Raw genomic sequence first — 26,508 nt, 5'->3', positions numbered from 1 at the left:
GCTTATCATCTATTGTGATTAAATAAACACAGGTTACTTTAACGGAACACATAATTATTTTAATTGTTTTCCCTTAATTGATATCAAGCCCCTTAGCCGATTGATCATACGACATAACAAAAGCGATGTACTCTTAATTATAACTTCAAGGAAATCCCTAGAACTAGCGTGGTGCTTGTGGGCCATTTTTTATTCAGTTTCATAAAAGTCGTTGCAGTGAAAGGATATATTATTCTGCGATTTCACTAGTATTATGGCTAGGAGATCAGGTGTGCGTGAAGACAAACATTTTCTAGTCAAATATCTGTGTGATGGCAATTTCCAAGTGAGGAGCCGTGCGTACTTCAAATGTGATAGTGACATTGTGATTTCTGTTGGTGAAGAGTATGACGTCCAGTGGGGTCGCCGTAAGGAAATGGATCGAGCCGTAGTTCTTGGTAGCAGGTCCGAACAGGAGCTTCGAGGATGAGAGAGATGGAAAGTTTGACAGAGCCATCATCTCCGAGCCCTCCCCCAAGCCCGCTATCGCCTTCTCCACCAGCATATCCAGCACCAAAACGAAGGAAAATTCCAAAGACCCTTGTAAGTAAACTTTTGTTATTTTTAGTAGAAGATAAGTTCAAACGTTAGATATGCGCGGTTCCATGAATTCTTCGGGAAGGGGGGGGGGGGGCACATGCATATCCGCGCATGACAGAAAATGACTGTAGTTCTCGAGTTTATTTTTATAGATGTGTGTGTCAAACGATGTGTATATAATTCTGACCATGTTTCTTTGGGCTACATACATGTATACATGTACATGTTAATTTGTTCACATTTTCAAATACACAGGATTTTACATAGTGGTTCTATTATTATAGCCACAGGAACCGGGGACACGGGAGATGGGCATAAATTGAATACTATTATAATAGAAAACAAAGCTTCTGTATGTTAGGCCTCCTCAGTAATACCGTCTGATAACATTTTTTTGTCAAAGAATTTTTGGTACTTTTGGTTGTTCATTTGGACCTGTTGATAGAAATGGAATCAACCTGATCTCCTTCTGTACTTTCAATATTTTAATTATGATTGAATGATCTACATTTCTGAAAATATTATACTTCTAAAATACTTATGTTTATTAATTACCACTTGATCATCAATTCATGTATTGAATATTAAGTACTGAAAACACGGTAATACAAAGTGCCCAAGCCGTGTGCAGTGAACCCTGACTATTATCTTTGTTCGTTTATCAAGAGATTTCAATAACAAATGCACAATCAATTGAATCACGAAACAGGTATAAAACAAATACACACGTATTATTTGTAATGTTCCCTTTTCATGTTCTTATTGCAATATCATATTTTTTTGTTATTCTTTTTTTATTTCATACCCTTAAATCCAAGAAGTTACAATTTTTAATACAAAGATTAGAATGTTTTATTAAGATAAATTGTCAAAATATAATATAAATTATGTCAACAGTTAAAAATACATCAAAGCTAGTTGTAAAATGCACAAAGTCTGAGGAATGTCTAGATAATAAAGTTCACAGTTCACATATTGCACTACACACAACTTTACAGAATTTACTCCTGAAGTAGACTGTTGGCTTTGGAACGAATGGCCTCATCTGACGTTAACTGGTTTTGGAAATGGGCGATACTCTTCCCCTGCGATCTCTCGTTGAACAGTTTTTTTAGGCATATCACCAGTTGCAGTTAACGTTCCTTTCATCAATACGCACACCGGAACAACTTTGTAGACATGGTCAATGTAGGTAGAACACTTTTCTGGGGGTCATTTCCGTCCTCCAGAATCGCACAACACACTCCCGCAAATTATGTTTTGTCCTTGGGGCTTCCCTAGCAACACATCTCTTTAACTCCTTCCATACCATTTCAATGGGGTTGAGGTCAGGGCTCTCTGCAATAAAAAAAATATTATCAGTAAAAAGATAAATGTAATATTGATGAAAATTACAAAGTGAATCATAGATAAATAAGACAATTCAGTTATCATTTAATTTATCATTTAACTTAATGAATACTGAAACATTGCTGAACGAAAATTTTAATAATGACGTCTTTAAGATTAAATAACAAAAATTAGATAAATACCTGCTGGCCATTCATCCCACCAATTGATCTGGTTATCATTCATAAACTTCCTGGAGATCTTGGATGTATGTTTGGGATCGTTGTCTTGCTGGAATCTGTGAGGTTCAGTACCAATGTTCGTCTGAATAAATGGCAAGAGAGTGTCACGCAATATGTTCTCGATGTAAAATGTCGAATCCATTATGCCCTCAAAAAGTATAATTTTAGAGGCCCCACGTTTACTTATCGCCGCCCAGACGTGGATCTTGAGTGGGTGTTTCGACTTTGGTAGAACTGTAGCATAGGAATCTTTGAGTCGATAACTAGAGAGTTTGTTTTGGTGTAGCTGAATTGAACAATCATCTGAAAATATAACGTCGTCGAACTTGTCGTTCTCGGCAATCAAACGTTCACAGAATGCAACTCGTTTCACTTTGTTAGCGTCACGAACCATTTGTCCATATCTTGGTTTAGAATAAGTAAAACCACTTGCTGTTATGGCCCACTTTGTTGTACTCAGTCCAAAGCTTGCACCGTCTTCCCTCAGCATCCGATGGATTTCCGTGCTTGATACAGTACTGTGTTTCGATATGTATTCTTTTATCAGTTCAGTGTAGCTCAGATTAACGCTCGTCGATACCACTGGGGTGTCTGGTTCACGAATATCGCCAAATAATCGAATCTGATACCTGTGTATCCAATAAGATACAGTGTCTCTGCTAACCGTGTGTCCCAAAGAACGCAGCTCTCTGTGTATTGGCAGTTGAGGAACCATTTCTGTGCATTTGGATAATGCGTAGTTTTACTTCGTGACGAATCCGCCCCATTTTCTTTTTCGTATACTGTAAGAATGATGTAGTTGAGGTGTTGGTTTTCTGACAATCTTGAGCAAGTTACGCAATGTTACATGGGACGTTCACCCGCCCCTGGTGTTACGCAATTTAGTTTTGGTTTATAAAGTTTTTTATTTTGTTATCTTGATATCTTCCTAAAATAATTTTCCCTTTTTATATAGATTTAAAAAAAAATATCTATTTTAAGTTTCCCGAATTCTAATTTTATTGAGGAAAAAAAATGTTTAGGTGTAGTGATTATATGTACATGTACCATGTGTACTGACTTTTAACCATCGCTGTCAAGTTATCAGGTAAGCCGTTTCGCTTGACCAAACACGAGGGGATACGGTAGAAAGGATCGCTTGGTATCGTTGATATACACTTCTTTATTATTACTTTAAGCTTTACAGCTTATCAGTATATACACAAAAGCGAGGAAATTAACTAACATTGTGTAATAGGTACAGTGGTAAATCCAACCTTAAATTTACCCTCCAACTTTTTGACAACCAATTCACTCGTAACAGGTTTATCATAATAATTAAACAAAACGTAGGAAGAAATCGTTTTATTTAATCGTAAGTGTTACTTGTATTTCATATTACTTCAATGCGTACATTCGCACTCGTGAAAATATAAAAAAAAATCCCGTCCCATTCGTGTATTCCCCCCTTTTTTAATACATGAGTTTAATTAGGAAGATTTTTACGATTACAAACATAATGTTTACTATATTTCAAATTAACTTCATTTTATACATATACAAAATTAATTTACAAATAGTTCTTGCATGTATCTAATTAATTTCAGCAATATAAAATCCTGTGAAATCCATTCCCCTTCACTTGAACAGACTAAAGTCCAGACATAAAAATAAATAAATAAATAAATAAATAAATAAATAAATAAATAAATAAATAAATAAATAAAATAAAATAAAATAAAATACACATAAATTCGAGTTTGGTATAATACGTTGTATAATTTATCATGATTATCGATATTGTAAGATATTGTAAAGAATATTTTTTAACAACTGTTAACAACACGTATTGCAAGCTATTCTTAGGAAATGTGAGAATCTTATGATTTAAAGTATGAATAGTAATAATTGTTTTTAATGAAAATATTGTAGACTAAATTTTTATTCCATTTCAGGAGAAATCTGGAAAGCCTAGAGCAACCGTCATTGCTGATCATGATGGATCCCCACCTGATGTTTCCGTCACGGTGCAACCGACAGTTAGCAGCCACGATGCGCTTGCGACTCAGACAGAGCCAAAAGAAACGCTGACCACATCGACGGGCACGCCATCCACTCCAACAGAAAGCCTCTTACACCATCCAACTCCTGTGCGATTCCGAGCCTACAGGCAATCTACGGGGGAAGAGAGCGTGCACTCTGCCCTAATGTGCATGATGAAGAAGATGAATGATATGCAACAGACAATAGACATTTTAAATAAAAAGGTTGACGCTTCCAATCGTCGAAGTGCGGCTTATGAGGCCACTCTGAAGACTCTCCTAGGGAACACCAACATTCTGATTGACATTGGCCGAAACTCCTAGCGTGAAAGACCACAGGAAACACCGACTGTGACAAGTGAACCAACTAGTGACGATAATCTACATGTCAGTGATATTCCAGAGGAATACAAGTTTGAAGACAGCGAACTCCGACAGATCGTGAGAGATTCCAGAAACGCTGGGAACTTTGCTGTTAACCTATTGTGGCCAGAGCTCTATGGAGAGGGGAATCTGCGTTTCCAGTATAACTGGTATGGCGGCGGAAAACACAACAAAAAGGAATTGGACCCCGTGAGGAAGACAGTTGTTCGGAAATATGTGTGTTTCTTTTATCCTGAGGTTGCCAGTGATGATGCGTGGAGAGAGCGTATTGTTTCCAGAGTTAACGAGTCTCTTCGAAGGAACGACAAAAGATGCAAGAAGGTCAATGCTTTAAGTGACATTTCTGTCTGTGACATTTCCATCCCTCCCCTGGAGCCCACGTGCGACGACGATGTATTTACTTTCACGGAATAGACTTTGTGCTCACCTTGGGATGAATTACTGACATTATATGAAACTTGTGTGATTTGGCATTGTTTCTTATGCTAGTTGTGTTTACAGTGGTAAACTTTTAAATTGACGAGACTGTTATAATCTTTTGAATATAATGTTAAATATCTGCATGTTCAATTGTATGAGTTGTTCTGTAATTCATAATAAAATAAACTGTATGTTTCTATTGCTTGTCTTCTTAGAAAATAAAAAAAAGACAAAAAAAATTGTGTTTTATAACTTATTGAAAAAGGGACAAGTAAGAGATATATATGAAGTGATTTTTAAGGTCAGAGGTTTTGAAATAAATACTGACCGTCTGTGTATATAAAAACAGGAAGTATTACATAACGCTCCAGGGTCTGTTAAATTTGCGCCTGAGTAGCGGTATCTGGTCAGTTGTGTGCGATCGACCTAGAAGTATACTCTATACTTTCAATTAACAAAGAGTTATTCTACAATTACTGGATAAAGAAAGGGGCACCTGAGAGAACTGTCCATTTGAATTTTATGTGATAAATCTGAAAAACAAATTGGCAACATCTTCATTTTTTTTAAAAAAAAAACAACGTCATTTTGCTTTATGACTAAAGACATTTCTGAATTGAGATGCACGAATTCAAGTATAACATTTTGTTCACCTAACGTGATCTTTTACACTGATATTTAAGCAGAGGAAAAATAGTGTAGAAAACTGACTGCACAAGCTGATCGAGGAAACTGCATTTTGATGCAATTTATATTTTGAAACGATGACAAATATCTGAGATTGAAATGAATTAGTTAAGAATTACACGATAGAATTTTTTTAAAAATATAAAAAAAGAAGTATTAAAACTCTAAATGAGCTGACAATATATTTAATCCCAATTTCAGAGCAGATCGAAGTACAATATTTAGCTTTTACATGATGCATACTTCTAGATAAATGTGTCATTACTTTAGGGAATTATGAATGTTATAGTTCGGATATCGGTAAATAATACTGGGGAAAAATTAGAGACATAATATTTGAAATCAAAGAAAAAAATAATAGTAGTACAACATTTATACATGTACATAATATTATGCATATATTTGAAAATAATTCCGACCGTAAACTTATTTATTTTTTATAACCATTCACTCAACGTGATTATTGACAACCGTTTACAGGTAACAACACTCAAACTGCAGAATAACGGTAGATGACCCCGCCGCGGTGTAAACACGGTCGCAGGAAGTACCGCGATCAAAACCCGCGACGGTGTAGCGCGGAAAGGATTAACACACCGCCGAGGGGACGCGGTCTAATACGGGATCCGCGTTGCCTGTACTGTATATATATATATATATATATATATATATATATATATATATATATATATATATATATATATATATATATATATATATATATATATATATATATATATATATATATATCAATAAAGACTATACCATTTCGCGCATTTACCTGTGAGAATACAGTAGAATGACGTCATAAATTAAATTTTATGCTTTCCATGTGCTCAGAATGAAATTTTTTTAACATATTGTTTCCAGCAGCTTTGTTATTTTTCAGCCAGAATGCAAAACTAAGAATGAATGTACTTGTAAATATGTCATTTATTCATGACACAAAAGTAAGACATGTAAATTGGGAGATCCTATGTTTCTCTACAATTTGTATATACACCAGGATTTGGATCTCCCAAAACTTAAAGGTACAGCATGATAGTAATCAAAAATCAAATTTTATCAAACACTTATGGTGCAAAATAAGGTGGCAACCAAAAATAGTCCAACTAAAAACCCAAGTTTTATCAGAAACTTTTGTTGAAAAATAAGATGGTAACAAACAATCAAGATTATTTGAATTTATATCAAATGGTTAATTTTCAATTTTGGACCAGATATGTATTACGAGTAAAGGTAGGTACAAATTAACTATTACTGTGAATTAGAAGTTATCTCCCTTTTCAATAGGCCAACAAACAAAATGATAACACTATGTAAAGAATTAACTACCAATGGGACGGTTGAACGGGGTGGTGGTGGGTATGTTTTCCTTCACAAATTTCAGCGTCCTATACAGACTAAAAAAAGATATGGAAACTACAGAAAGACACAAACACGTGTCTAGGACTTTGGCACAAAAGATTCAAGAAAGGTTGGACTGGTAATCCAATGAAAGAGGCGCAGGGAAGACCATCAAAAAGTGATGACAAGTTAAAGAGTTGGGTTTTGAACTTTATCCGGGAAGACCAACGTTTAACTGTTCGTGAAGTCGCTGACATGATCGGAGTAGTGGAATCATCTGTTCAGAGAATTCTCCCTGATCTATCGATGACAAGAGTATGTGCGAGATGGGTACCTCGGCTACTAACTGAAGATCAAATGCAGTATAGACTCTCTTCGTCAAACGAATTTTTAAAACTCCAAAGAAAAGGTGACTAATTTCTGAACAAAATCATGGACGAAACCTAGCTGCATTATTTCGAGCCTGAAGGAAAACGTCGGTCAGGTGTTTGGAAAACTCCCAGCACGCCGTCTCCCAAAAAAGCTGAAGCTGTTAAATCCATGGATAAAGTCATGTTTATTTTCTTTATGGACAGCCAAGGCATCATCTTTTCCTAAGCCTTCCCAAGTGGAATAACAGTAAATGTTGGTTATTACTCTAAGGTTATTATGTAAAATACTTCATCATGAAATCAATATTCTAAAAGACATTTTCAAGAAGGAGGGGGGTTAAAAAATTTTAAGACTGATTGATTGATTGTATGTTGTTTTACGTCCCATTCGAGAATTTTTCACTCATATAGAGTCGTCACCATATACCGGTGAAGGGCTTCAAATTTTGTTTGATCTTTTCTCGGCATTCAGGGCTATTGAGCAATGAGGAATCTTTATCGTTCCAACGCCTTCCAGGACACGGGGCCTCAGTTTTTAGGGTCTCATCCGAAGGACCCGCAACTTTCACTTCAAAGTGCCGAGCGCATGGCAAAGGAACAGTTGCTACCCATTTTTTATCGACTTAGGTCAGTCGCGGCCGAGATTCGAACTCACGACCTCCCGATCACGGAGCGAGCGCTCTACCGACTGAGGTACCGTGAACGGTAAAAGATTTTAAGATTGCTTTATATAAAAATTAAATGATGAAGTATTTTATTAAAGAAAATGGAAATCAAGAACCAAAAATCTTAATCATAAATATCATTTATTAAGGTTGTCCCCCATGATATTCTCCAAGCTTTGCGGAAAAAAAAGAGCGGTATTGACAAAAAAAAAAAAAAAAAAAAAAAAAAAAAAAAAAAAAAAAAAAACACGGAAGAGATGATTTATCATCGAGACAATGCTTCAAGCCACAGGGCAGAGTAAGCAGAACTGGAATAAGACCTCTTGGGATTTCGGAGACTCAAACATCCGTTTGAGCTCGTCAGACCTCACTTCCCCTGGATTTTGAGTAGTATTTTCCTGCCTTGAAAGGACATTTGCGAGGACAGAGATTTCAAAAAGTGTCCAAATTCAATAGAACACTTGGACAAGAGTTGTTCAGAAATGTGTTCAATGCATGGGAAAAACGGCACAAAAAATGTCTATCACATTGTAGGCGCTGTTTTGAAAAGGAATGAATGGGGCGTTCATTTCATGTATAAAGATAACTAATGACGTAATTACGTTGCCTGCGTTGCGCCGACAGCATTATGTAAGGTTCGCTTTAAAAACATATTGATGGAGATATTTCATTAAAACTTTTAACAATAGTTTACAAATAAGAACGTCTATGTGACAATGATGCATCAAAAGAGAAACAAATCAGTTCAGTTTAACATCCTTAATATGAGGAAATCATAATTTCTAATATATATATATATATATATATATATATATATATATATATATATATATATATATATATATATATATATATATATATATATATATATATATATATATATATATATATATAAATACAATCAGAATACTTCAATTCGTATTTTTGTCCTAGAGACACATGTTGTCTTTTTAGATTGTTAAATTTCCTATCTATAGGCATATGTGACTAATTTTATTTGATGAATTTTACAGCAAGGATGTAAAGATTATACATTAAAAATGTTTGCCGGTCTTGGATCGATTGAAGTCTTTTGTATAAAGTCGTTCATCATTTTCAATGTTAATTTACTGGCCATCACCGAGGACTGTGCAGAGTAGGTATCATACATATAAACTTATATTTATCAATGAACTAATGAAGAAGTGTTCTTTAAAACATAATTGAAATTTGATTTCCTATCGATATATATTTCACTAAAACGTAATAATGTCATTAATAGTGTAAATAATGAAACGACTTGCACTTGTTATGGATATTTTTTCGACGAGGGAGCAAATATTTGTAAAGGTAATAAATTACATTTTCAAAAGTTTTATAGCTTGATGTAAATGCATATAATTTATTCGTTCTCCATAATATACCATTTTGATTTTTACATACGCAGCTTATTTTACTCAAGTATCTAGAATTAAAATATTTCAAGCAGGACACTAATTTGCAATAAATACTTCATTCTGCAATCAGGTTGCGTTCTCTCTGCATTTTAGAATGTCTTCCTGGTTATATGGGTAAGAATTGCTCACGCAGATGTCGGTATCCGGGATTTGGAAAATTTTGTCAAGACGTATGCTACTGTAAAGCAGAAAATTGCGACTTTCGGAGTGGCTGCAATAACTCTGTTGGTAAACTTGTTTGCAATTCAATAAATGCACACATTACTTTGATGATTTACGTCAAAGTCAATGATTTCGTGTTATTGTGTTTTACATATACAGACCCTGAAACGTTGTACTACCCCACACGCACGCTGCATGAACGGTACACGCTCGCTACACGGTTTGCACAAAACGCTGCACGGTTTACACGAAACACTTCACGGTTTGCACGAAACGCTACACGGTTTACACGAAACGCTTTGCACGAAAGGCTGCACGGTTTACACGAAAGTCTGCACGAAAGGCTTTGTACACGTTTCTCACACGGTTTGTACACGATTCTCGCACGCTTTGGCCTCGATCTGGTTTTTCTATTCGGAATCTCTTGGACTTTATTTCAATTATTACGGTTAAATCAACGAATAGTTAAGGATTACAATCATTCAGATTAAGTTAAGATTAAAACTCGCTACACTTGTACTATATTAACAGATTAAATACTCAATATTCAGTTGTAATTAATTACGCAGTACAGTTAAGGCAACATTTGCTATAAAAAGGCACCAAAAACGAGACACTTAAAGTTCAACCGTCTTATTTTTTAGCATGAAACTCTATCTGAAATATCTTAATGGCTTTATGAAGAGTTTGTCCATCGCTTTTCACATCGGTATTTTCTGTCATCATGTGACCCTCTAAAGTCACGTGAGCTCCGATTTTAGGTCAAAATACGAAATGTCAAGTTTAACCAAAAAGTGCAAGGGCAAGGCAAACAACATTTGAACTGCACAAGGTTTCATTGTGTCCCTTGGTATCTATCCTATCGAAAAACTGATGATCATTCAGTCAGTTTTCTGAGATATTTAAGTTATTCATTGAAAACAAACACCAGTATTCAAAAATAGGGTATTTTTCATCATTTAATCGGAAATTTTAAATTGCCTAATGAATTACAAAGAAATGAGCATCACTTTTTAAAAACTACACAGTAAAATAAAGAATTTAAAATAAAAACCTACCTCTTGGGTTGTCGCCTTGCCCTTGCACTTTTTGATTAAAAATTGAAATCTTAACACATTCATTCTAAATATAGTTTTCAAACGCATCATTGACCCAGCATGGGAGATAACTCTGTGGTACTTAGAAGAGTTTGGGTACCTCGCAAATTTTAAACAAATAATACCTACGGACTGCGCTGGGCTTTATTTCACTTAATCAAAACGGTATGCATGAAAAAATCTTTGACTTTACTTTGTGTTGTATATCTTCGTTCTTTTATACGCTACACAAGACGTATTTGACACCTACCGCATTTCCTCCGTTCGCCTAAAATTTGCCGCATCATCCATCATGTAAATGAACTGGAAAATGCCCATGGTTAAAAATATTGAAAGATTCAGTCATTTGTAATAATAATAAAAAAAATAGACAGCCCCTATCAATGATAAAACATTTATTCTTCCTCAGCAGACATACAGAAAAAATATCTCCAACAGAACTTAGTTTTTTTTTTTTTTTTTTTTTTTTTTTTATGTGATTATTTTAGTTATCAAACCTTCAACTGTTTAGGGATTCTAGACTACGTTAAAAGTTTTAAGAACAGGAGGAAGGGATTGGGGTGCTTACTCCTGTATTTAATAACCTGTTTTCCTTTCTACAGATCAACCTCCCCCCCCCCCCATCACCAGTTTGCCTCTGGCTCCTTTGATACCATATACCTTACTGGCATGTTAAAAATAAATTATTAAACAGTGTTTACGTCAGGTTTTACTTATTTGGGTATTGTAGCACAAATGCTATTGGCGTAGGGGGGGGGGGGGGGGGGGGGGAGGGGCTTTAGTCTCATGTTTTTGAGTAATTATCAATCAATGCGCAAACAAGTTAATCATAGTAAAAACTTTGTAATCAAGAAACAGATACTCTGTTAAAGAACAAATGAAAACAATATACATGCTGAAATTTAGATCTTGTTGTACCCCAAAACACAGACAGGCGCATAGCCCGAATGGAAGTGAAATGTACGCAGGAAACGGCTGGGGTTCCCTTTGAGACCCCCAGTGGGTCCAGATGAGGGTCCAGGGGCGAAGTCCCTGGAAGCTCATGGTTTTTTTTTACCAAATATTTCATTCAAAATCATGCCATTTCGATTTTCTTTAGAAAATACAAGACATAGTAATATTGTTTTTAACACAAAGTTAAATACTTGCTTGATATTTTCTCAAAGATCTTAAAATAAATTATCAATGTGTTGTAGAAGAATTACAAATTAATGAACGTTTTATTTGGTTTTGGCAATGATTTAATAAAACATTACAATTTTTTTTAAATTTTTTTTTATAAAGACATGGTAATATAGAATTTGAATTTGAATCGAAACAGTATGATATAAAATAATTTGAAACACAAATATTTGCTGGATGGTATTGATATTTTTTCTCTTCTCACAAATCTCCCCCCCCCCCCCACACACACACACACACACACATTTTTTTTAATTTGTAAACGATGTGTACGCACCTGCGTATTTGCGTATAAGCAGCTACGCGCCTGTCAGAATACATGCAAGTAAAGATAATCAAATCTTAACAGCCTTCAAACTTTCACACCACTGTACTGTTAACAATTCAAAGTATTAGCTATCTAGAAAATTTATTTAATTAAAAACAGCCTTTCAAATTCAAAGACAAGTTGTGAAGGGATTTCTGAGCAGGTGCAAAATATTTCAAACAGTCCACAGTTCAAACAGTTCTTCTGGATGAAATCAGTTCTGAAAACAAAATGAAATACCATTATGGAAGGTTCATTGGTGTTTTAAAAAAGCGATACTCAAAACAATGCATTGAGTAACATGGAAAGCATATACATGACTCTACTGTTTTTATTATCAAAACATTTCAATAATCTTGCTAGGAATATGTATGGTTTAGAGCTTATATGGAGCATACCTTTTTATTTCATTGGTGGAAACACTTGCTGCCTGAATGAATTGTTCAAATTGTTTGGGAGTAGCTACAACACAATATATATGTAATGAGTGAAAAACATAATGATTACTATTGTAGAATGAAATGACATTGCATTGTACAAAACAAACCATGCTATACTATATTTTCTGAAATTCATAAAATAAATGGAAACAAACTTTTGGTACAAATTTTTTCTGGGAAATTGAAACCTATGACATTTGCAAAAGTAGAATTGGTAGCTATACTTAATTTAAGTAAAAAAAAAAAATCAATATACTAGAGATAACATTTAATTCTTTCACCTATACAACATTAAAAAAAAAATATTTAACACTGGCATACTATAAAATTAATGTGAAATGCTTTAGTGTGATCAGTGATCATACCCAGTGGAGAAATTGATGCATCTATTTTGATAGTTCTAGCTGATGTAAATGCCAATTTTAACCAGTTCTGTGATAGCTACAATGACAAAAGAATTATACATATAAACAGTACATAAATACATGTATACACATACAAAACTGACTTAATGTACATGTCAGACAAATGAAAATTCAAATATTTTATCTTCATTAATGTAGAAATTCTACAAATTTACAGCCTAGTGATACAGATAGTAAAAGTTCTATGATGATTTTAAGATATGAAGCACTGGTAAAAACTGAAATATTAAAATTCACATATTTTTGATTGCCAGAGGTATAAATTAAAATTTATAGGGTCTTATACTCTTGTATGTACAGTGCACATACATTGTACACTGTGCAGTTTGACTTCACAAATACATTGCAAGTGTGACTGCATCTAAATTATACTATTTGATATCATGACGTGCTGTGCTCATATTATGCAACTTTCATAATGTGTGTGTTTTTGTGTATATGTGGTGGGGGGGGGGGGGGGTACACACAAGGCACTGCATTGCAGTTTGTGACGGACTGTAACAATACATCTTATTGTACATGTTCAAGGTTATTTTACATCGATGTAAAGAATAGTATGTCTACATGTTAATACCTATGCACATACACACCTTAATGAACAGAAAAGGACCTACGGAGGTAGTGCGGATCGTCTCAGTTTTCCATGATTTCCCGAAATAACGTCATCATCTTCTCATCAAAAAAAATAAACAAGGCCCAGGTCTCTTATTTTATCTCTATTCTCTTTAAAGATTGCCTGATTGTTGCATTTATCCACTGCATATCTCAGCTGCTGTCGCCACGTTTTTAGATGTAAACAACATTCCGTGTCATCGAGTGCAAGCGCTTGGCTGAAGCCGAATGCAGCCAAACGACACAATTAAAAGAGAATTATTTCGAAGACGTGTTGTTACTATATAAGAGAAAATCACTAATGTTTATTTATTTAAACCTGAAAATACAGACATTCATTACAAATTTTCGCAATCATCATTAAATAGCTTTTTTGAGCTCTATTTCCTTATATGGATCTATCTAGGCGGAGCAACTGTCATGACGTCAAACCTCATTATGACCTCATTACCATATTATCTTCATGTGTAGCCTTAACTGTACTGCGTAATAGTTGTCATTCAGTATGTGACCCACTCGGTGAAGTGCTTATCATCGTCAAACTTTTTCACTAGACTCTAAATTACGCACTGAAAAAAAAATATATTTGTAATTCATAATCTTTTACAGCATTTAATTTTTTTTTTTTACAATTATAGTTTGATATTAAAAAGTCGTTTCATTACTGACTTTATTACTGACAAATTTTCTCAGTTTAACAGTTATATTAAAAAAAACAACAAAATTTGATTAAATTGCGTATGATTTCTGTAAACGGATTGACCGTTCACGGTAGTTCAGTCGGTAGAGCTCTCGCTTCGTGATCGGGAGGTCGTGAGTTCGAATCTCGGCCGCGACAGACCTAAGTCGATAAAAAATGGGTAGCAACTGTTCCTTCGCCATGCGCTCGGCACTTTGAAGTGAAAGTTGCGGGTCCTTCGGATGAGACCTTAAAAACCGAGGCCCCGTGTCACGGCAGGCGTTGGCACGATAAAGATCCCTCACTGCTTAATGGCTCTGTGTGCCGAGTAAAGGTCAACATTTGAAGCTCTTCACCGGTATATGGTGACGTCTCTATATGAGTGAAAAATTCTCGAATGGGACGTAAAACAACATACAATCAATCGATGAATGTAAACGGATTGATTTTCTTTTCCATTATTTTTATTATTGATTGATTTACACATTTTTTTTTTGATTTAGTAAAGAAAATAATTTCATTTGATTAGATTAGGCTCCGATTATAATTTGCAAATGTAACATGTATTCTGCATCAAACAGGAACATTGCGCAGGAGGAGGGGGGGGGGGTATATTACCGAGATCTTACTATTGTATCTTCAAATCTGTACATGGCTAAATATAACGGGCACATGTTTCAGTAAGTAAAAAAAATCGGGAAAAAATATTATAAAAACAGGTGCCCGTTCTAAGAAAAAAAAGATATTCATGCTTCCAGCGGGGCCCGATTCATGTAACTCATTAATATGCACTTTATTCAGAATGGTAAATATATCGTTTCATTACAGAGTTAGATTTTAATTTATCATTAGAATCTTATATGGTAGAGAAACCGGGGGATATGTTTTGTAATTCTTTAGTTCTCTTTTCCGGTATTGTGTTTATCAAATATCAATATACTCACCACCTTTTAAAATCCTTGATTTCAAACCCTGTCTAGAAAAAAAAAATCAATAATTATCTAATCAATAGTCGCGGCTCTTATTGATACATTCAATATATATACGTATACATGTCCTATGTCTTAAAATGAAAAAAAAAATATATGATCTAGAACTGCGTGATTAATAAAAACAATTAATATATAATTATACAGGATATATCTCTTTATATTATTTTATTCAGGAATACACTGCCAAATTAATTCACTGTTTACAGACAATCGGATAAATTTAAGAAATAGAATCAACGGGTATTACCTCTTAATTAATCGATCGTTATTGTCGGATGTCATCTTAGCTATGATTGACAAGAGATAATAGCAGAACAAGTTTTCAGTCCCGGCACGCAGAGTCCCTGATCGCTGTTGTAAATGACCATGATCACAGTCGTAAGAAGAGTTTTGAAAGTGTAAAGAAGATTCCAATATATTTTTAAGGGCGCATCGGGCGCATCCCATCGAAAAAAGCTATGATTATCTTACAAAAGAAAATTATCAATAAAACACTTGTTTACAACAAAAACTCAGTTTGTGTTTTCATTTGATCCCCACCCCCCCCCACCCCCCTTTGAAATATTTAGCCTTGTATTTGCTGATGCATGTAAATTATAATTCATTTATATGACTTTTATTCATCAACCGATTTTATGCATGAGACGACAAAAATTGAATCATCGTTTTCAAAATTATTTGTATCACAAAATCTTGTAATATAAGAAAAATATGTTCGTTTATAAAGAAAATCTATTAACTGTGCTCAGCGGCCTTGAATTCCTATACTTCACATTTATATCAATGCACAAAATTCTGCATTTTATTTTTCACGGCTGCCATACATGTATCTATCTATTATTTTGTATTAATCACCGATATGTTCTTGTAATCTCTATATCCCATGTACAGTGGTGAAGATATTCAAATAAATGAATGAAAAGGACAAGACCGGATTCCTAATGAATTTTCTTTAAAAAAAAATATTTAGTATTGCTCCCTTTAAAAAATGTATTGAATCAATTACCTTAAAACTGATGTGCATATACATATAATTAATTACTTTTAACACATTTTCTGTCCATCTTTATTTAAATAAATAAATAAAACTTTAAGAAAATCAAACAAATATGTAATACATTACCGAATAATTTTCTTTTGTTGTTTCTGTATTTTTTTTCACTCTTGAAATACCACCGATATGATATATCCGAATAGTATTAGTTACAAACAACACAGAATGACATGTTGATCCAACAAGAGTCCTATTAAAGGTGCTTAGACAGAGATTTGAAGTTAATATCTTCTCAAATTTTCTGTATAATATCACGACTTATATATTGCAATAGCATTTCACACGAAAATATAATTAAAAACTTATTTTATCTAGAAATTATTCGAACTACGAATTCCTAGACGAGTTTGATTAACACATCATTGCACATTCACAAATTTTATCTTTATCCTTAATATTTAAGAAAAGAAGCGATTTTGTTGTGTATTAATGAAAAACATTACATCTATAATTAAGAAAATTCAGAGTAGAAATGTGCGAAAGAAAACCCTCTCACTAATATCGTCAAGCCGTGCTCAATGTTGTGTACAGAGTTTAAAAAATTGAATACACCCGTGAAACGTAAACTGTTTTTGTAAACAGGGCACGAGCTCTGTTATTGTTAATGTTTACGATTCACCGGGTGTGTTCAATTGTTAAAGTCTGCACACACCACTGAGCACGGACTGAAAATACTGTGAGTGTGTTCTGCTTTCGAACATTTCTACTCTGAATTTTCTGCATTAAAGTTTTAATATTTTTCATAAACACACAACAAAATTGCCACTTTTCTTAAGTATTAAGAATAAAATTAAAATTTGTGAAAGTGCAAAGCGGTGTCAATCAAACGTGTCCAGAAATTTGAAGTTTCAATAACTTCGAGATGAAATAAGATTTTTATTTTATTTTAGTATGAAATGCTATAGCCACATATAAGTCATGAAATTATACAGAAAATTAGAGAAAATATTAACTTCAAATCTGTGTACAAGCACCTTTAAAAATAAAAGGACTTCCGAATGAATCCTACACGTTTCGCACACGATTCTTGCACGAAAGTCGCACGTTTCTCACACGGTTCTTACACGATAGTCGCACGTTTCTCACACGCTTCTCGCACGCTCGCTACACAGTTTGCACGAAACACTTTGGAGCTTACACGAAACGCTGCAAGGTTTACACGAAAAGTACACGGTTTGCACGAAAGGCTGCACGGTTTACACGAAACGAAAAGCGCACGAAAGTCACACGCTTTTTTGGGGTAGTATCATGTTTCAGGGTCTGTATATATTAGATTTAACTCCTTCATTAACATTACATTAACACTCTTATTATTGTTTTTTTTTTTTTTTTTTTAATTATTATTGTTTCTCTTCATTTTGAAGTGAATAAGATAAAAAAATAAAATAAAATCCACTCCATTAAATGTCTTATTTTTATGTGGGCTTCATATTTGAGATTTGGTATCATACAGTAAATTATTTAAATTAATTTAGATAATTATCACTTTATATATCATGTGTAATTACAAATTATTTCATATTTCATATCTGCAGAAAATTCAACACAATACAGGTACAGGGAGAAAGATTTATCATCTGGACCCGTTATTACTACCAAACGTACAAATTTAATAATTTTAGTAACTATCATAGCTGCAGCACTTGTATTTCTTTTATTTTTCAATTTTAACAAAAAGTCTCCTTATACATCAAAAAACCAAACATAATGTACCACAAAAACAAATAAATTATCCTTTCTTCAAAAACATCTTTCTGATTTTTATTCATTCACTGCTTAATTCATTAATATCTACATGTAAAATTAAAAGATTTTCACTAGAGGCACTAAATCTTAGCAAATACTTCCTTGTGTAATCGGGCTGTGTTCTCATTTTTAGAATGCCTCCCTGGTTATATGGGTGAGAATTGCTCACTTAGGGGTCGGTACCCGGGATTTGGAAAAGATTGTCAAGAAGAATGCTTTTGTAAGGTTGACTATTGCGACTATCGAAGTGATGTGTTAACACCATATTAGGTAATTTTTTTAGATGATCTATACTACCCTGTGCTAGATTTAATGGTTTCCTTTATGTTTTCGCAGTATCAAATTTGAACTTTTTCATTAAAAGCACCATTTCAATTCCGCATTTAAATATCACTTACATATCATAGTAAATAAGACACCTTTATTTTCACTGCTTCATATTTTGAAATATTGTAAAGTTAAGAAAAAACAATTGTTTAGAGTTTCGTTAAAATATTACAGAAAACTGCAAAATTTGTTTCATTATTACAGAAAATGTAACATTTGCCATTGCATGGGATTTGTTACGCAAGACCGGAAGTAAAACTTCCCTCTCAATGTTCATAAAAATGATGATAATAACAACAGCAGGAATCGTATTCTTTTTATTGCTCATTTTATTAAGAATGATGATAATCCATCGAAATACCTAGTATGCCTTGGCAAAGACAAATAATCCTGCTACTCTTGAAGGGAATGATCAAAATACAATGGATAACGTAATTTCTGAATGTATAAGTATCCCCAAAAGAAATTTACCTGAAGCAGACATCCCTCTTGCTTTTGCTGGAACTGAACAGCATAGAACGGAGAACGGAATTTCTCTACAGTCACGTAAAAGGACGTACGGAGAAAAGGAATAAGGGGAATGTTAGAAAAAATATAGAGGTACTGAAAAAAACAGGTGCAGACAATGTAAAGAGTCACACGTACTCTACGTTTGCAAGCATAAGAAATGAAATTTTGGGGAGTTCATCTTATGACAATTGTAAATGTCATTATTAATAAGTTCTATTTAATAATTAGGAATTGACATAGCATCTCTAAATGGGTTAATTAACTCAAGCTATATCTTTATTTTGTTGTACAATCTCATTAAACAGGATTTTTGTGTTGAATTGTGAAGTTGTACATGTATGTATTAATAAACATCTTAACATAACATCTTTTTCTCTTAACTGACATTCAACTATTATTTTTTTTTTTTAAACATAAACTTAGTTACATTATTTATTAAGCAGTGCATTTTCGTTCATACAAAGAACAGTAATCTAAGATGTTTACAGTCTCTCCCACGGTATCAAGGACCTCACTTTTCGCCTCATATCTCAAAATGTATAAATACCCTGGCCTTCAAACTAGGTTCGATCGATAGATCATTTTTTTCGCAAACTTCCTGCATTCATCCGAACACTCGAGATCAACCAGAGTATTGACACGGCGACAAATTCAAATTCTATGGGGATTTTATTTTGTAAACTCGTCCATTAGCGTCATGAGCACGGGACAGGGATCCAGTTTATTGAGGGAGTAGTCGTTCTTTCCAAATTAAAATTACAAAAATCCCGAAACTTCAACGACAGTAGTTTAGTGTTGTTTGTTTAATAATATAAGTATTATTTTGCGTTCAAATATATTTTGACGAGTTTCCTAAGAAAATGAGAGAAAATAATCCGAATTCAATGCAGTACAAGTTGTGGATATTTAGGTCACGCATTTCCACTAGAAACGTATGTTAACATGGTCTTGTTATGTGTTATTTACAGCTTCATTTGTTGAAAACGTAGCAAGTTGGTAAGTTGCTGTTCTTTTCTTTATTTCATACCTACATACACCCAAGAAATAATTAAGAATAAGTCAGAAAGTGGGTATAAGTGCCCCATAATATACATGTACTACATGTCCAAGAAAGAAAGAAAGAAAAAAAGAAGAAAAAAAAAACGAAAACTGACATTTTTATCAACTTATTTCAAATCAAAAAAACTATTAGGAAAAAAAAAGAAAATATACAAATACTCCTTTTAATTTTAATGACAATGACTTTTTTTTTACTAGAAGCTGGTAGATTTTTATTTATTCATTTAAATGCATTGCCATGTAGCATTGTAGGTCGATCTACTTTCACTTTGAACACTTCATGCATTTGGCAGTCACTACCTACATGATCCAAAAAAGCAAAATTTTACATTTATGTGAAGTGTCAGCACTTTGTCGAATCATTATACAGTTTTTTTTTTTTTTTTAAATAAGTGCTGTTTGACAAGAGTGAAATTCTCTGAATCCAGATTGAGATTTTGTTATAAGATCAAAAGTTGAGTTGAAATCTCGCATTTGGTTTGCTATGTGCTTTTCAATTAGTTTAGATAATGTTGGTAGTATAGAAATGGGACGGTAGTTACCGGGGTCAGCTTTGTTGCCCTTTTTATATACAGGAGTGACTTTTGCTTGTTTCAACTTCGATGGAAATACTACTGATACTAGCATTAATTAAACTTCAACGACAGTAATTTAGTGTTATTTGGTTAATTATATAAGTATTATTTTGCGTTCAAATATATTTTGACGAGTTTTCTAAGAAAATGAGAGAAAATAATCCGAATTCAATGCAGTACAAGTTGTGGATATTTAGGTCACGCATTTCCACTAGAAATGGATGTTAACATGGTCTTGTTATGTGTTATTTACAGCTTCATTTGTTGAAAACGTAGCAAGTTTGTAAGTTGCTGTTCTTTTCTTTATTTCATACCTACATACACTCAAGAAATAACTATTTCAAATGCTAAGAATAAGTCAGAAAGTGCGTATAAGTGCCCCATAATATACATGTACTACATGTTCAAGAAAGAAAAAAAAAACAAACAAAAAAAAAAAAAAAACAAAAACAAAAACAAAAAAAAAGAAAAAAAAAAGAAAGAAGAAAACTGACATTTTTATCAACTTATTTCAAATCAAAAAACTATTAGGAAAAAAAGAAAATATACAAATAAATCTTTTAATTTAATGACAATGACTTTTTTTTTAATTAGAAGCTGGTAGATTTTTATTTATTCATTTAAATGCATTGTCATGTAGCATTGTAGGTCGATCTACTTTCACTTTGAACACTTCATGCATTTGGCAGTCACTACCTACATGATCCATAAAAAGCAAAATTTTACATTTATGTGAAGTGTCAGCACCTTGACGAATCATTATACAGTTTGTTTTTTTTTTCTTTTAAATATATTTATATTACAAATATCCAGGACAGTCAAGATTTTTTTCTAAACTTTTTTTTAGTTTTAATTTTACAGGGTCTTCTGTATTTTAACATACAGTGCTATCAGAAATTGCTAGATGTATAAATATATATATAAATAAATGTTATATGTTGATCGATGCAGTCCAGATTTAACTATATTTCAAGAGTTGCTTATCTACTGCCTGCTTTGCCCAAGATGAATATATGATGGAAGAAAATGACAACATAATTATCCACTTAAATACTTGCATTGATAAAATTGCATGGACATCAAAAGATGCAACATTTCACCCAGGCACAAGTGCATATAATAATAATAATAATAATAATAATAATAATAATAATAATAACACTTTATTTAGAGAAGGTAGCCTGATTAGTGTGACACACAATTCTTCCTCAGGGCCTTCTAATTACACCAATATCACATCAAAGTAGCAAAGATTAACAACTAGCAATTGAGATATAATGCACAAACAGTGCCACATGATAATTCTGATAATGATAATAATAGTAATAAACAAATATATTCCCAGGTAGCACAACAACGTTATTGAAACGTTATAAAAACGTTATGAAAATGTTATGAAAACATTTTCTAAAACGTTATTACAACGTTATTTTGTGTGGTTTTTTAAACGTTATTATAACATTTTGCAAAAACATTGTACTGTAATGTTTTAAAAACATTTTTAAAAACGTTTGGAAAACATTTTTAAAAACGTTTTGAGAACATTTCTTAAAGCGTTTTTAAAACATTTAAAAAAAATCAATTTTACAACATAATAAACAATATATTTCTTATAATTTAATAAATTTAAATCCATTCATTACTGTTATCTAAACACTGTTTTTTTAACACCTGCACAATAAAATTACAGTCTTCCTTCAAATGAAATTTTTACTGTTTGAAAAACGAAAAGATCACAGCATCCTTATTCCATTAGAAAGTAATCTGTTTTACACTTGGACTTCTCTATTTTCTTCTGAAAAACAAAGATTTGGACATAAAACTTTGACTAAATGATTACCCATTTATACTCGTACATTTCTTTTTAGTTAAACATATCCATATAATAGGGCATCTGACAACTAACTACACATACTAGTATATAACAATCTGATAAACACAAAGAAAGTATGTTTTGGTATACAGTTATATTAATAAACAAAGAATTACAGGTGTAAATATATCTATATATTTCTGACAACCAACTTCAAACATACCTTTTCATATTTAATAAATTCCTCCACGAAGTTATGGATCAAAACTCTTCGTCCAACCTCTCATTAAATCTTAAGAGATTGTCTTTGATACTTTGTACGCATTGTAAGCAGCAGCTATTAAAACGTAATGTGAAATTCATTATAAGAAATATATGAACATATTTTACAAAGGCGTCGCAAGCAAATTAAAAGGGGGGGGGGGGCTAAACCAACAAAAATGGGGGAGGGGGGTAAGCCCGAATTTTCACTAACTCTATTATGTCTATCTTTGCAAAAAAAGTGGGGGGGGGGGGGGGGGGCTAGCCCCCCCTCGATCCCCCGGTTCCGATGCCTATGTTTAATAGTTAAATGAAAACAACACAGCATTACTAGTATTTAGATCATTTTCCTTTTGCTATATACATTTTCCAATGATTTATAAGTTGATATGTTTACTGAATCTTAATGCTTTTTCTTAGCATTAATGGTGATAAAACTTACTCTTAATAATTCTTTAAAAGCTTGCACTTTTCAACCCTCTGTCCAGTCTCGTTGAATTGACCCATGCAATTTAATTGTATCATTGTCCTCATAGCTTCACCCTGCATTGAAACCATTGCATTCATCTAAAATGAGTGTTATATTTTATCATGAAGTAAGTGAATTTCAAAATCTTTGACTGCTAGCAAATATATAATCAAGCCTGAGATTAATCAATTCCTCTCCTTTCCCTTCCAAAAGAAAATAGGTTTAACGTGGCATTGTACTCTGTAATACATAACACAAATTCGGAAAAATCTAACAGATAATTTTACATCTCTTAAGAGTTATTTAACCCTGTCTTGTTAAAACCCCCTCCCACACCCAAACCTATTCCCAGCTATGTTTTAATTATGTTTTGAAACCCGCCACACATTTTTAATGCATGTGAATAGACCCAAGTTTTCAAACAATAAATCGCCCGCCTAATTCAAATGCCAATGAACTTTATAAATTCACTCAACAAACATATAAAATATACACCTAAGTCTATGAGAATGACAGATCTAAGATTCTAAATGCATATGTATTTACGTAGCTACAATACGATTGCTAAATATACAGAATGAATACTATTTTGAAATTTAACATACCTTACGTTGACATTTGTAAGATATTCCTTTTCTTTGTCTTACAAGAATGCCGCCGGGTTTTTCAAAACTGTGATTCTGTTGACCTATATAGATCACATGGAAATAGTTTGCAACAAGGATCGGCTGCATCAGCCCTGGCCATGGCATCCCGCTGTGTCACTCTTGATAAACACATTTTCGAAGGGGGAGCTTAATTCCCATAGCACAAATAAATGACTCCACTGGATTATTTAATTCAGGAACTTTGCTGAACAAATAATTTTTTAGAACTGTTTTTTTTTTTTACTCTCCTTGTTACATATAAATATTTTTTACAATGGTATATGAGATAAATATTAACACATTTCCTTGTTTTTTGTTTTTTTTTATTTATTTATTTATTTATTTATTTTTGGGGGTCTAAATTTTATTATCACAACTAGAAATCAATCATAACTCAAACTTTGGAGCTATTTATATGAAAACAGAAGTTTTATCTATATATACATGTAACGTCTTACACTAAATAATTAAAAACTTCTGATGCTTGGAGTTGGTATTTTTGTAACGTTTTTACAATGTTTTGCAAACATTGTAAGACGATGTTGTATTCATGTTGTCTGGTAACATTTGTATTTCATGAAATTTTTAATAATTATTACCCAGGGTATGATTTTATTTTTAATCATGCTATTCAATTTATAGCTACACAATATTTTATCATTATAGAAATTAATGTTAAATGCTAAATGTTTTCTGAAAACCTCCTTGCAACAGGAACAAAATGTTATGAAAAACATTTTTAAAATGATTCTTAAGAACGTTTTCTAATAACGTATTTACAACCAAAATAAAACGTTTTAGAAACATTTTATAAACGTTTTATTAAAAACGTTTTCAGATAACATCATTACAACGGGAATAAAATGTTATGAAAACGTTTTGTGCTACCTGGGTTATGATGACAAATAGATTAATATGCATTTGTAAGATTTGACACAATATACATGTACAAAAGATATAAATCAGAGTAATGAAATTCTATTGTTGAAGATATATTTTTCTGCATTTCGCTTTAAGAGTGACAGAGTTGGTGCACATCTTAAATCTAAAGGCAAACTGTTTCAAATATGAACACCAGAATACTGGAGGGGATTTTTAAACAAATTAGTTCAGTGTTTTGGCAGGCGAAGGTCAAAATTAGATTCTGAACGTAAAGTGTAAGGATTAGAAGTTTGAAAAATAAATAAATCTTGCAGGTAAGCAGGGCTCTGATTGTTAAATATTTTGTGCAACAAGATACATTTGTGTCTAGTTACTAAATCAAAAACAGATAGCCAGCTTATTTTTTTTTCAAATGATGGAGCATCAGGGGCATCAAGAATAAGTCTAGTGGCCCGTTTTTGAAGCTTATGAATTTTTCTCAAAGTAACTAGCTGGTGAATTACCCCAGATAGTCAGACATGAATTAGTAGAAGGCAGGATAAAGGCATTATAAAACAGTTTTCTAGTTTTCAGAGGAAGACATTTCTTGATTTTTCGCAAAGTATATAATTTATATGTTAAAGATTTGTAGACTGAGTCTACATGTTTATGAAAATTTAGTGTTTCATCTATATGTACCCGAAGTAGTTTTTCTGTTTCAACATTGTCAAGGTGTTTGTCAGAGATATGTAAACTGAGATTTGGATTATTTAAATTCCATCTTCTCTGTTGAGTTCCAATCAACATACATTGTCTTTTATCGACATTTAAAACCATTTGATTTTCTAAACACCAATATTTAATATTTTCTAAATCAGAATTTAGAGTTGTTTCAATACTAAAAATATTTTTTCTCATAAACATACAGAGTTGCAACATCAGCAAACATATCATTTTTTGTATGGCAAACATGTAAGGGAAGATCATTAATATACAACGAAAATAATAAGGGGCCTAAGATTGATCCCTGTGGCCCTCCTGTTGTGACAGGTAGGACATCAGAAGAAGATGTACCAATTTTAAGTATTGTGTCCTGTTATTCAGATATGAGTGAAACCACTCAATTGACAATTCATCAAAGTTGTAATTCTTTAATCTATCTATAAGAATGTCATGACTCACTAAATCAAAAGCTTTGCTTAAATCCTAAAAATGTTATGCCTATGAGATTACCTTGATCCATAGCATGCTACGAAGCATCAGTTAATTTAAATTGTGCTGCTTGACAAGAGTTAAATTCTCTGAATCCAGATTGAGATTTTGTTATAAGATCAAAAGTTGGTTGAAATCTCGCATTTGGTTTGGTATGTCCTTTTCAATTAGTTTAGATAATGTTGGTAGTATAGAAATGGGACGGTAGTTACCGGGGTCAGCTTTGTTGCCCTTTTTATATACAGGAGTGACTTTTGCTTGTTTCAACTTCGATGGAATAAGCCTACTAATACTAGCATTAATTAAATGAGTGACTGATTTACCAACGATACTAGCTGATAGTTTTTGGAGAAGAGATTATTTAATTTGAAATGAACGCAATTTCTCTTTCTCTCGAAACAATCTAGGCATTGATTCCTGAAATACTTATTTGCTTCATCAAGTTGTAATATCTCTTCTTATAGAGTGTGTCCCTATATACATGGATCAGAATTCCTCACGAAAGTGTTGTTACCCAGAGTTGGGGAAACATTTCAGAAACAATGCTTTTGTAAGGCAGTATATTGCGACTTTTGGAGCGTCTGTGTTTACTTTATT

The 26,508-nt window shown here is 32.9% G+C and overlaps 1 pseudogene; it reads left to right on the top strand.

Annotated features, from left to right (window-relative positions):
- The first annotated feature begins 253 nt into the window (after window positions 1-253).
- Window positions 254-4,969, top strand: LOC133203994 (uncharacterized; annotated as a pseudogene).
- Window positions 4,970-26,508: the final 21,539 nt, after the last annotated feature.

This window comes from Saccostrea echinata, unplaced genomic scaffold (assembly GCF_033153115.1).
Source record: "Saccostrea echinata isolate AGI-Se365-2 ecotype Australia unplaced genomic scaffold, CSIRO_AGI_Sech_v1 ptg000052l, whole genome shotgun sequence".
NCBI lineage: Eukaryota > Metazoa > Mollusca > Bivalvia > Ostreida > Ostreidae > Saccostrea > Saccostrea echinata.
The sequence above is the reverse complement of the archived record's forward strand: the minus strand, read 5'-3'. Positions and strand labels throughout refer to the sequence as shown.